Consider the following 14609-nt stretch of genomic DNA (forward strand, 5'->3'; position numbering starts at 1 on the left):
ACGGCTTACAAAACCTTCAAGCCACTTACTTTCCTTCCATCCTTACAAGATGTCATGAACTTGCAACTCACAAAGCTGAAGTGGCCTCCCCAACATCCCACTTCCCAGAATGGGGGGGCCACATTTCTGCCCCAGCTTGCTGATGGCTAATTCAGTCTTGCTTTCCTGGTGTGTGTGTGTGTGTGTGTGTGTGTGTGTGTGTGTGTGTTACTTGGAATTGAACCCAGGTCCTATTTTATTTTATTCTTAATTTTGAAACAGGGCCTCAAGGTTGTCCTCGAACCTGAGATCCTCCTGTCTCAACCTCCCAAGTACTGGGATAACAGGCGTGCACCACCATGTGTGGCTCTCTTTTCTGCTTCAGAGGCCCCTGGGCATTTGTCAAGTTTGGAAGCAAGTGGCCAGAGGGGGCACGGAAGAACCAGTCTTTCCTGGGTGCTCTAGGAAGCCTAGAGGGCTGGAAGGGTGTGGGTACCTTAGGTTCACAATTCTTAACATCTCCAGGTCTGAGCCCCGAGGGTGCCCCTCTTTTTTGAAGTCAGTGGTGAGGGGTGATCTCATGGGGAAACAGGTCCCCAGGGAAGAGTAAGGTTAAAAAAGCCAGACGGGGAGTGACCTCCGCACACTGGCCTCTCCTTTCTGACCTCCATCCATCACTCTCCTCCCTTCCGGAGGCTCCGGTCTCCTGGGGGTGGCTGTCTCCTCCTTTCTTTTTTTTTTTTTTCTTTAGCACCAGCAAGGATGACTCAAACACTGCCTAAGGCACCAAAGGCATCCACAAATTGGTCCCAATCCCAGCTAATGAGGAAGGCGAGAGAGGAGACTGGCAGGCTGGGTCCTGTGGCTTTGGGCTGCAAGAGGAGGGGAGAAGGAGGCAGCCCTCTAGGCCCTCTTCTGACCCCACACAGCTCCCAGGCCCCAGGCCCCGAGCCTGTGGATCAGGTTTTCTAAAATGTCTTCTGTTCCAAACCAGTAAATAAACACATCTCTCTCCAACCTCCCTCCCTTCTCTCCAGGCACACACTTTCCCACAGGAGCACAGGCAGCTCTGGCGGGCTGGAGCAGAGGTTAAAAGCACATCTCTCAAAGCCCAGGAGATCTCAGCTTCCATTCCAGCTTGTCCACACAGAGTTGTGGGTCTCAGGATAAACCCTCTGATCCTCTGAGCTTCAGTTTTCTCATCTGTGAAATGGATTCTTAAAATAATATCCATTTTTGTGTGTGAGTGCATCTGTATGGTACTGGAAAATGTACCCAGGAGTGTTCTACTTCTGAGCTACAACCCCCAGCCTTTGTTTTTTATTTTGAAACAAGGCCTCTCTAAGTTTCTGAGAGCCTTGCTAAGTTGCTGAGGTTGGCCTCCAACCTGTGTGATCCTCCCGACTCAGCCCCCCAAGTACTTGGATTATAGGAGTTAGACCACCGCACCCGATGTAGTAAAATTCATTTTGAAGAACTGTGAAGAGGAGGTGAGATCAGACCCGTGATGTGTGGAGGCCAGTCCTTCAGAAAGTAGTGTTTTTATTATTTCAAACAATCCTCTTTCCTTGCGTACCAAGTTCACCTCAACACACACACACACACACACACACACACACACACACACACACACACACCCTCACCACCAGAGCAGTAACTGGGACACTGTCACAGACTCAAGGCCCACTTTTTAGTTCACTCCTCTTCTTTAAAATCGATTCTTCAGTGACTTCTTTTGACAGGGGAACCCTACCCTCCCAGGCCAAACTGCAACCTCAGCATTGCTGATTAAATGTGCCGAATCTCAAAGGGGCTCAGCCCACTCCAGCAAACGACATGGGGAGGGGCCAGGAAACCACCAGCCATATAGTGACTAAGGGGTTCCCAAGACTTCCAGGTGACCCTCTCCTTTCCCCATCACCACATAAGCTCTTCTAATTTAAGGTGGTCTCCTCGGTTGAGAAATTCAGCTAACTTCCTTTATTTTTTATTTTCACGCCCGGCTTGAAGTCGGAAATTATATTGGTAAGTCTTACTACGGTGGATGTTATTAATGTGCTTAATGGGCACTCAAGGCAGTTTAAAGATCTTAGCCTTTGCACCGTGCCTTTATCCCACCCTGGGGGTAAATAATGGAGATGCTAGCACAGTCTGTAAAGGGGAAAGAGCAGAGGTGGCCAGCCCACTTCACCAGGGCAGGATGCTTTGATGGCCTGACTGCAGGCGGGTGCTGAAATCAACTTCCTGGGTTTTTATACCCCTTTCAAAAGGCGAATTCTCCCAACACAATGCACATTTCCAAGTCCTTTTTAATTTGGCATGAAAATGTCTTCTTTATTCCAGACGGGAGCTAGTGAAGTTAAAGGGAAACACACATCTGGACAGCTGTGCTCTCCCGAGTGAGGAGTTGAGCCACGGGGACAAGAGTGTGGAGGGGGATTAAAGATCAGGGTCCTCAGCCCCCATCAGCCCACAGGGATTGAACCCAACATGTCATGATGGGAAATTCCCAGAGCTGCTGATGGCTTCCACATCAGTCACAGGTTTCCTCCTTTTTTCATTGGGAGCAAGGTACAAGGTGGTAGCGGGTGCCAGTTAGCCTTTTAGGGCGTCTTTATTTCTTGGTCCCAGGCCATGAGGAGCTTCTCTCTGTGCTCTCTATTACTTGAGCCTGAACTCTTCCCTGGCCAGTCCCTCTTCTGCTACAGCTGTTCTCATGGCTGAGCCTCTGGCAGGAGTGGTAAGGTGGGACTTTTGATGAAGGGCACTGGAGAAGGTTTGAGCACAACGTATCAAACTTTTAGGCTTCCCAAAGGCCTGTTTTCATTCTCTTTTCTGGTCAGTTTCTTAGTGCATGAATACAAATTGTCATGCACTTATTTATAAGGCAAAGTGGTAATGGCCCTGGTGGACAAATTTATGTTGATAGTGATCTTGTCTGTGTATGCCTTGGATTCCAGGGGAGGGTCCTCTGCTTACACTCACCCCGTTTTCACACTGGTTATCAAGCTTTGCACATTCTTGGTCATACTGTGGTTTGTATAGGAGTCTTTTTCATTGCTTTCTCAGACTGACATTTGTAACCTGAGGAACTCTGGGATCTATGAATTCCTTGAGATTGTAAAAAATGCGTATACTCGTGTCTTGCACTGGATTCTCAAAGGGATCTCAAAGGCTCACATGAGGGTGATTATGCATCCTGCTTTACTTGAGAAAGTTCCAGTTCACCTCAGTTGTCCAGCTGAGTAATTGTTAATAGCGATTCTTTTTATTCATAAAAGTCCTGGTGTGGATAATAAGTTATACTTGATTTTCATTATTTGCAGATTTCATATCTGCAAATTTGCAATTGCTAAAAATTTTTTTTGGTAAACACTCCCCCTCATCAATACTCATGGCATTTTTGTGGTCATTCGAAGTGGCAAAAAATTGAGTTGCTCACTGTGCACATTTCAGCTAAGGTCAAACCAGGTGATTCTCTATCTTGTTTCAGCTCTCATATTGTAAATAAGGCTCCTTTTCATGGTCTATGTAGTACCATGTTTTTTTTTTTTTTAATTTGTGGTGATTTTGCTCTTTAAAATGACTCCTAAGTATAGCACTGAAGTGTTACCTAGTGTTTCTAATCACAAGAATGCTGTGATGTGATTTACAGAGAAAATATATGATAATATATATATATAACTTGCTATATATGATTTGATACATATATATATATATTTGATTTGCAGGGACATGAATTATAGTGTTGTTGACTATGAGCTCAATGTTAATGAGTCAACAATATATTAAATAAGATGTGGTATTCATGCATCAAAATATCATAACATCCCCCATAAATATGTGTACTCATTGTGTATTAGCTAAAATATAAGTAAACAAACAAGCAAACAAACCAGGAGATTTGTTATGGAAGCTGGCTCATATAGTTATGGAGAGGAGCTGAGGAGTCCCGTGGCCTGCTTGCTATCTGCAAGCTGGAGAACAAGGAAAGCCAGTGGCGTAATTCAATCTGAGTCCAAAGACTTGAGAATTCCAGGGGCCAATGGTGTAAGTCCGGGTCTGAGTCAGAAAGCCTAGGGCTAAAAGGGCTGATGACCGAGGGCAAGACATGATGAACATCAGCTCAAGTAGAGAGAGAAAATCTCTTTCCTAGCATTTGGTTCTACTCTGGTCCTCAATGGCTTGGATAATACCAGCCCACAATGGCAAGTGGCCTCTTCTTTACTCAGTATACCAGTTCAAATGCAAATCTCAATCTTGTGGATCATTTCACAGTGCTTGCCTATGTCAAAACATCACATGGGAGCCGGGCGTGGTGGCGCACACTTGTAATCCCCGTGCTTGGGAGGCTGAGACAGGAGGATCACACAGGTTCGAAGCCAGCCTCAGCTACTTAGTGAGGCTCTCAGCAACTTAGTGAGACCCTGTTTCCAAATAAAATATAAAATAGGTCTGGGAGTGTAGCCCGGAGGTAGAAAGCCTCTGGGTTCCACCCCCAGTACCACCAAAAAAAAAAAAAAATTACATGGTATGCTGTAAATATGTACACTTTTTGTCAAATATGATGATAAAAAAGTAGAAACAACATACAAGTGCTAATCTCTTCTAAAAAAAAAAAAAAAAACCCTTGCCGATGCACCTAGAAATAATGTTTGATTAGCTACCTAGGCATTTCTTAGCCCTGTCAGTTTGACATGTAAAATTAGACATCTCAAGTTCACCCTTCATCAACGTGGCACCTATACGCATCACCTTAAACCAGACTTAATCTTTAAATAAAGATAATGACAAGGTCATAATCCCACCTAACATGATAACAAGTATCCTGCATACAACTGAAAATGGACTAATCCCTTACCCAGAAGAGGAGGGGAAGTCCTGGAGTGACGTTTACTCTTCTCCTGATGTCTTGTACCTTAAATACTATGATGCAAATTTAATAATGCTTAAATGTTGGTAAAAGTCAATACATATTATGGTACATGTTAAGAGAATAAGAAAGCAAAGAAAAGATAAATGCTTAGTATGTGTACAGATACCATAAATATGTTCATAAGAAAGTAAGGAGGAAACACACATGGCAATTATAGTTGTCATTTCTATGACTGGTCACATGGTTGTAGCTGGTATTTTTCATTATCTTCCTCTACTATCCATTCATCATTCCACTGTCTTCAGCAAACTTCTTCGTTGGTCATTGTTTGTTAACAAACAGGGTGACCCTGCATTAGTAGTCCTGCCTGGATTGGGTGGCTGTTATGCATTTCACTTTTTGCAAGGCATGGTAATACAAGAGACACCCCAAGGATGTTCTGTATTCCAGACATACCCTTTCTTACTTCCACTGTGGGATAATAGTGCAATTTCTTCTTGCTAGTCCCCCAGCCAACACCATAACCATTCCCTTTTTGCCTGTTGACTCAGAGGCACGAGGAACCCACAGTGGCAGGGTGGTAGTTTTTTTGTTTTGTTTTGTGGTGCTGAGGTTTGAATCCAGGGACAATTTACCTCCAAATTACACCCAGTCCTCTTTTTTTTTATATTAAAACAGGGTCTTGCTAAGCTGCTGAGAAGGTCTTGTTAAATTTCTAAAGCTGGCCATAAATCTGTGATCCTCCTGTCTCTGGGATTACAAGTATGTGACACTGTGCCTGGCTAAGAGTGGCAGCTTTAACTTCCAGTGCATTAGGATCACTGTCGTGTCTCTTGGTGGAAGCATTCTTCCCTCAGAACCAAGGCCAGCAGAGTATAAAGCTGTAGGAGCAGGAGGCAGATAGTATGTTAGTGGATCACTGGCGTAAGAGTGAGTAGTCCCTCTCTATTTTCACTGCTTGGTTCCTGGACCCATGTGTTATGGCTTAGATATGGAGTGTCCCCTAAGGCTCATGTGTTAGAGCCTTGGCTGCCAGCATGTGGCACCATTGGGAGGTGGTAGAACCTTTAGGAAGAGAAGCTGAGTGGAAGGGAAGCTTGGTAGGTCATTGGTGGCGTGCCCTTGAGGGTGATATTGGGACTCCTTGGCCTCTCCTCTTCCTCTCTGTTTTTGCTTACTGGCTATCCTGAGGTGAATAACTTTCTTCCACTCCCTGCTGTCATCATGATGTGCTGTCTACCACTGGCCCAAAGCAACAGGGCCAAGTGACCATGAATTGATATATAACATACCCTGAATCCTGGCTATCAGAGTAATAGTGCCATATATTAGACACTGATTTAGAGTGCATATAGCCTTCTAGAGTACCTTGCCCAGCCCTGCAAAGTACTATCACCTAGCTGGAGCTGTAATGGAGCCATTCCAGAGTTCCATCAAGCCAGCTGCTTCAGGATGGTGGGAATAACGGTAAGACCACTAGATTCTTTGATCCTGGGTGTACTGATACATTTCTTCTGCCTTGAGGTGAATCCCTTGGCTAAAAACAATGCTGTGTGCAGTACAGTGAGTGGATAAGGCATTCTATAAGTCCACAGATGGTAGTTTTGGCCAAAGCATTGCATTCAGGGAAGGCAAATCTGTATCCAGAGTAAGTGTTTATTTCAGGAAGGACAAAACATTGTCCCTTCCATGATGGAAACAGTCCAATGGAATTGACTTGATGCCAGGTAGCTGGCTGATCACTCTGGGTAGTTGTGCCATATACACATCTCATTGTTGGTCCCTGTTTCTGGAAGACTGGGAACTCAGTGGTAGACTGTGTTGTTGAGCCCATGTATAATCCGCATCCCTGCCACCAAAGCCACTTAATCATGAGTCCTTTGTGTATGACAGGGGTGGCTGGGGAAAGAGGCTGATGGGTATCGCAGAATTACTAATACTCTCTACTTAATTATTAAAATTTTCCTTCACTGAGGTCACTCTTTGGTATGCATTCACATGGGATACTAGTATCTTCATGTTTTTGCCCATTCGCAGAGGTCTACTCACAGAGCCCAGCCCCAAGTTTCTATATTACAAATCTTCCAGTTATGTTTCTTTTAAGTCACCGACCATCCAGCCAAACCATTGGCTGCAGCTCATGAATTAGTAAATAATTGCATGTTTGGCCATTTATCCTTCCAAGTGAAGAGAATAGCCAGACACACTGCTGGAAGTTATGTGTACTGGCAGGATGTCCCTTCACCACTGTCCTTCTTTCAGGAATGTCCCAGAGAGGGGCTATAGTACTGCAGCTGTCCACATATTATGCACAACCATTTGTGAACTAGGCACAAGTCTTCTCTTCTTCTGTCAACTGGCCAGAGAGAAGTTCCCATGAGACCACAGGTGCAGCTGGTAGAGAGAGGTAGTGTAGCAGGAGTAGGGACCATGAATATTTAGGCCAATTATTCATATAATTTGCTCATACCTTCAGGCAGGGCTTGCTTAGGACTAATTGGATTGACATTACTTCCATTTGATGATGGAGGGTTGCTGAGCACGCTTCTCTTTATGGTTTGGTGGTACAGATAACACACAGCTCAGAATGGAAAATTCAGGTCAAGTGGTAACTTCGAGGCCTATGGTAAAGCTTTCAGACTTAGTAACAGACAAAGAGGCTCTCTCTCAAATGGAGAGTTGATATCTGCTGAGGATGGCAGAACATTGCTCCAAAATTCAATGGACTTAATTTTGATTAACTTAGGGGAGCCCAGAAAAAGGCCCCAAACAGCATCTCTATCTGTACCACCGCTTCAAGCACTGTTGAATCTGCTAGGTCACATGATCCCTCACGCGGCTTGCACGGCAGCCTGGACCCATTGCAGAGCCTTTTCTTCTTCTGGGTCTTGCTGAGAACTGGTTATTCAGGTTGTTGGATGAATGGGCTGAAGTAACACCCAAATGAGGAATATGTTGCCTCCGCAATTGAAATAAGCCCACTAGGCACCATGCTTCGTTTTTGGTTGTATGAAGGGCCAGATGCTGTTACATATGCTTCATCTTAGAAGGGCTATCGATACATGCTTCACACTACTAGACTCCTAGAAATTTCACTAAGATAGAAAATGCCCTTCAGTTTAGTTGAATATATTTCCCATCTGTACAAATAAGCCTAGAGTAGTTGGTATTTCTTGTTTACTAGGTTCTAGCAGTGAACCTAGACCATCATGATATTTCTCTCTCTGTCTCTCTCTGTCTCTCTGCATTTCTCTCTCTGTCTCTGTCTGCCTGTCTGCCTGTCTGCCTGTCTGTCTGTCTCTGTGCTTGTGTGTGTGTGTGGGAGGGGTACTGGGGAACTAAACCCAGAGACTTCTAACTCTGATCTATACCCCCAGCTATATTTACTTTTTAAATTTTGAAACAAGGTCTCACTAAATTGCTGAGGACCTTGATAAATTGCCGAGGCTGGCTTCAACCCTGTGAACCTCCTGCCTCAGTCTCCCAAGCACTAGGATTATAGGAGTGCACCATCACTCCTGGCGAGTGTGATATCTTATGGAAGGGAAAGATGATCAAGATCTCTGAGAATAAGTCATGATATAGGGCAAGAGAGATGATATACTGCTGAAATAAGACAGTGAAGGTATATGACTTTCCTTCCCAGAAACTGAAAGCAAATTGCTTCTAGGAGCTGTGCTTTGTGGACAGGGATGGATAAAGAGAAATTTCCTAGACCCATAACTGTGTACAGGATACCATAGGATGTGTCCATTTGCTTAAACAATAAAATCACATCTTGAACAATAGCTAAAATTGAAGTCATCACTTGATTGAATTTATAACAACTCATTCTCATTCTCTAAGGTCCATCTATCTTCTGCGTAGGTCAAAAAAGAGGGTTGAGTGGGGGTGCAGTGGGAATCATCACCCCTGTATCTTTCAGATCCTTGATCGTGATACTAATTTTTGCAATCCTTGCAGAGATGTGGTTTTGCTTTTGATTTCCCGTTTTCCTTAGGTAAAAGCAGATCTAATGATTTCCACTTGGCCATTCCCACCATAAGGATTTTTACCCCACAGCTCAGGGGACCAATCCAGGGATTCTGACAGCTACCGTGTATGTCTATTCCAATTTTGATTTCTGGAAAGTAGCCATAGGATGAGTTTGGATATATACTGGACCTACTACTATGAAATAGACCAGAGCTAAAGCTCTGTTGATTTTTTATTTCCATAAGCCTCTGCTCTGCCTGGAGGATGATAGTGATGTGTTGTATTTTTTTTTTTAATCGATTGTTTTCGGTGTTTTGGAATCAGTGTCAGCTTAGAGTCAGCTTTAAGCTGACACTGATTTCAAAACACCAAAACATTACTATAGTTCCCCAAAGGTTTGATTGTTTTCTTTTCTCCAATGCACAATAACCCTGGTGAAATACCACAGTTCCCTTTGATGAAAGTTGGAAGAAAAATTGACCGTATAGATTTTCAGTAGCATACCAAGCTCCCTCCTTGAGGGGACATGGCCTTCTCCGTCATTCAAGGGGTTCTGGGTCTGTAAACTGGCTCAAGTCTGGAAATCGACTGAGGGTTGTGATTTTCTGCTTTTATGATCTGAGTTAGATTTTTTTTTTGTTCACATGGCTGGGAACTTTTCTCCGTCTACAGATCAAGTAAAAATTTAATAGGCTTCCTCTCTATTTCACTTTTAGGAGCACCATGATTAACCATAGGTCTGCACAAGTCATGCTATTCCGAGTGCTGCTTAGATTCTGCTATCCATTATGGTAACTACACCCAACTTCTCTTCGGCAGTTGAAGGCCACCACTTGGCCTCTGTCACGCTAGGATCCAATTACTTTCATTGCATTTTCCAGCTGAATGGCTACAGTTCCTGCTGTAAAGTCTGGCAGGCAGAGTGATCATGGAGCTCTTTAAGGATACTAGGGGTCCTTTTACAAATTTACTTTTCAAAGTATTGGTGAAAGTTATATCATCTGGCCCCTCCCAGTGTGGATCAAATCCAATCTAACATTTCAATCTCCCTAAGCTTTTGAATCCTTTCCTCTACATTAAACAAAGGGAGGCTGGACATTTTTAGTTTACTCATAGTGGCTCAGCCTTTGATCCAGGTTTCAGGCAACCAAACAAACGGTTAGAGCCCCTTTCTAGCATCCTGGGCTGCATATTAACTGTATGATCTTTGCTTAGGGAGCCTATATCAACACATTCAGGCTGATCTGACTTTGTTATCCTACATCTTCAACAACCATTTTCACACATTTTTTCCCCCAGAGCGCTGCTTTATAAATTAGAAAACTCAAGCAGATTTTTGGAGACTAGTGCAGCTTGTCACGAATCATATGATGCACCTCATCTTTGGGGGTCTGCTGAGACTTGAGTCTAGTTAGAGGACTAGAAGCACAGAGGGGTGGTGAGGATGGGTCCTCAGGCAAATCAGCAAAATCTGCAGGGAAAGTTTATCAGGAGAGATCACTAGCATTTCCTCAGGCAATGTAGCATCCATCCCCTCAGTCAGAGGGGAAAAGACCCCATCGTGGGTGGAAACGCTTCCATCGCTGAAAGTGGGGAGAAATCTTCTACTGGCTAAGAGGACTCATCAGAATGTAGGGGCTCCATATCCCCCCTGGCATCAGGGTCTTCACACACATCCTCACTCCAATCAATTAAAGGATTCCATTCTTTTTACAATCAGTGCCCTCAACTTAACCACAGACACCCATTCAAGGCCGGGAGTCCAACTTGTAGTTGCCAATTGATTTTCAGCAATTTCAGCTCCCTGAACATAAGAGATAAGGCTCTCCTCCAGGACATACCTAGGAACTCAGAAGCTATTTCTGCAGTGCTCCTGCTTGGAGTCCAAATCCCTAAGCTCACTGCTTTACTTTCACCACTTTGTTCAGGGACATTAGGTGCAACCAGTCAACATGTTATGCTTTTTAGTTTTAAAAAGTATTTGAAATCATAGTATACCGAGTCACTTAGAGCCTTGCTTCTTATAAATGGTTGATTAGGAGTATCCAATGAAAAAACTTTTTTGTAACTCTATAAATAGTTCACTCCATGAATTAACAGTGTTCACCTTACAACTGGAAATAAAGTCATTAGTGTCTTTAAATCTATTCATACTGAGCCGGGCGTGGTGGCGCACGCTTGTAATCCCCACACTTGGGAGGCAGAGACAGGAGGATCGCACAGGTTCGAAGATAGCCGTGCTGGCTTAAGAGACCCTGTTCCCAAATAGAAGTATAAAATAGGTCTGGGAGTGTAGCCTGGAGGTAGAAGGAACCCCAGTACCACCAATAAGTAAATAAATAAATCTCTTCATACTGAAGAGCCAATTCTAGAAACTCTAGAACCAATTTAGAAAACACACACACACACATACACGCACACACACTATGTATGTGCATATATTATAATAATTATAATAAGTCATTTTTATCTTTTATTGTGTGCGGTACTGGAAATGAACCCAGGGGCATCCTATCACTGACTTACACTCTCAGCCTTTTTCATTTTTTGTTTTAGAAATAGGATCTTGAGTTAGGTGTGGTGGTACATGCTTGTAATCCCAGTGCGTGGGAGGCTGAGACAGGAGGATCGCAGCCTTAGCTAATTTTAGTGAGGCTCTCTGCAACTTAATGAGACCCTGTTTCAAAATAAAGAATAAAAATAATAGAGGCTGAGCATAGCTGGAGATAGAATGCTCCTGGGTTCAATCCCCAGTACTGCAACAAAAAGAGAGAAAGAAAGAAAGAAAGAAAGAAAGAAAGAAAGAAAGAAAGAAAGAAAGAAGGAAGGAAGGAAGGAATGAGAGAGAGAGGGGAGAGAGAGAGAGAGAGAGAGAGAGAGAGAGAGAGAGAGAGAGAGAGAGAGAGTCTTGCTCTGTTGCTGAGAGTTTTGCTAAGTTGCTGAGGCTGTTCTCAAACTTGCAATCCTCCTGTCTCAGACTCCCAAGTGCTGGGATTACAGGCATGTGCCACCACACCCGGAAAATAAATGCTTTACTATAAGAATATGCTCCTGTGGTTATGGAGGCCAAGAGGTCCTATGTTCTGCCTTCTGCAAGATGGTGAAGCAGGATAGCCAGTGGTATAATCCAGAGTCTGAGAGCCCAAGAATCAGAGGTGTTGTGACTGAGGCAGGAGAAGACGGGTATCTCAGCTCAAGGTAAGATGGTAAATGTGCCCTTTCTCTCCTTTTTTTGTTATATTTGGGCCCTCAACGAATTGAATTGTGCCCACCCACAATATGACTAGAACAATATGCTCTAGTCAGTCTGCTGAGTAAAATGCTAATCTTCCAAAAACACCTGATAGACATACCCAGAAATAATATTTTACCAACTAATTGGGTGTCTTTTAGCCCAGTCAAGTTGATGTATAAAATTAATCACCACCAGGTCCTTAAACAGAAACACTCATCAGACAACATTACGGATTGATGGGATAATGGAAATGTGAGCAGAGACACACAGGGACATAACACTGCACTTTTCCTAGGCACAGTAGCTCAGCATTTGCCGATTCAGGTGGCATCGTAGAACATAAAATAAGAACTGATTCTATTTAGCCACCCTTGCTAAAATTCATTGTTTCCAAAGATGACCAGATCACAACCAACCAGACTGGGTTCTAAAACCCTGCTCTGCTCCTTGCTAGCTGGGACATGTTGAGCGGTCCCCTCTCCTGGGAAGGCAATGGTTTTCTTCTCTGTAGGATGAGAACAAAGCATGTGGGGGTCCCTTTGAGTTGAGGAGCTATTCCTTTTTTGGAGAAGAAGCTCTCTCATGGAAAGCAGAGCCAGAGGACAGTTGCAAGTGCCTTCCTTGTTGGGAATGAGCTGAACCCTCTGTGGAGTCCTTCTGTGACCAAGGGGGGCCCTTCTGGCCTCTTGTTGGGGCTGCTTGTTGCACACCATGGTGGGCTCCATCCTCTTTCTTTTCCACCACTTGCTTCCCTTCACGGACCATCCTCCAGTGTGGAGAAGTACCCAGTCTTAACAAGCCCAACAAATAGCTCATTCTGGTACCATCTTGGTTTGTTGTACGGATACACCACAAATCCTCATGGGGAATATCTAATGAGCCAATAATACATACACCAAAAGAAACCAAAAATCAGGAAGAGGGAGGGTGGGCATGATCAGTGTATCATATATACAAGTATGACAGTGCCACAGTGAAACCCATTAATTCATACAATTATGTGCTAATAAGACAGACAGACAGGCAGGCAGGCAGGCAGGCAGGCAGACAGGGCCAGCCAGGTATGGTAGTACAGGTAAGTAATACCAGTACCTGGAGGCTGAGACAGAAGGATCACAGGTTCGAGGTTAGCCTCAGCAACTTAATGAGGGTTTGTTTCTAAATTAAAAAAGTGAAAAAATCTGAGATGTAGCTTGGAGGTAGAATGCATCTGGGTTAAATTCCCAATATCAAAAATAAAAACAAACAAATAAACACCAACCCACTAAGCAAACAAAAAACACCCCGCCCCCCAACAAAGCAAAGCAAAACAAAACAAAACAGGAAGGGAAAGGAATTGGAACGGTCCTGTAGACAGTACCCAGAGTTAGGCATTGTACTGTGCCCTTCATTAAATTACTCTAGTTCCCACAACAACTGTGCTAGTTAGATGTTATCATGTCCTCCCAAAGACACACGTGGAAGCTAAAGCCGAGAGAGGAGAGACGTTTACCCCTGGATGCTGGGCAAGGATGTACCAGTGTGAACAACTCACACTTTTCTCACTCACATGACATCACTTTCATTTCTCCATGGTGTTTTCCAATAAAACCTGCTTTCGGGGAGGGGGCACCTTTCAAAAGTCACATGATCTCCAACTCCCTGAGGAACTTTGAGAAAGAAAGCAGATCAGATTGTAGCTTGGAAACTTGTAGAGAGTCAGGAAATATCTCTGGAGTTCTGGGTTCCAGCGGCCTAACTGCAGATTCTCCCGGAGGGAACAACCCAGGACCTCCAAATTAGTTGTCCCCCTGCCTACCCGCACCGCTGGCCTGTGGGCCGCTATCTGTGGAAGGTCATCCTCCTAGCCTTGCTTTCTTTCTGCTGCTTTCGAACGAACGCCCCTTTTCAGAACAGGAGCTCAGTTGCAACACTCTTTTGCTTGGCCCCAGGACAACTTTTCCACTGTCACCGCCCTGTAGCCTTAGCTGGCACAGAAATTCCAAAATAAATGAACGTGTTGTAAATCGGGAGAAAATATTGTGTCCTTGTGGTATTGATGTTGATTGCAGCTCAGTGGCTCAGGCAGTAATGACCACAGCTTGGGCTGCATATTTCTTTACCCAAACACGCAGAGGGCCTGCCTGGGCCAGGAGTTCTGCAGATGCCTCCATTCAGCCTGCACTTGAGCTTCTTAAAGGTGCGCTGGAGCTGACAAAGTACCCTTGATCAACAGCCCCCGGGCAGGCCAGGGGCCCAGGCTGTCAGAGCCAGGCCCAGACAAGACACACCAGTCTTCCCAGCCTGAAGCCTTGGGAGCAGAGGCCTGACGATAACACTTTGGCAGGAGTTAGCCCCTGGAGCCCTGCACAGTGCTGGCCTTGGGACTGGCTCTGGGGCCTGGGATGGATTGGGGCTGGCACAACACAGCCCTGAGCCTCGAGGCCCAGTGGTGAGAAGCTTCTTGGGCCAGGGTGGGGCCTGGGTGGGTTCCTGGAGGCTGGTTGCAGGCTGTGAGGGGTCTTGAGAGCCTGACCACCCAGAGTCACTTTGGTAGAGATACCA

This window comes from Muscardinus avellanarius (assembly GCF_963383645.1).
Source record: "Muscardinus avellanarius genome assembly, chromosome: 16".
NCBI classification, from domain to species: Eukaryota; Metazoa; Chordata; class Mammalia; order Rodentia; family Gliridae; genus Muscardinus; species Muscardinus avellanarius.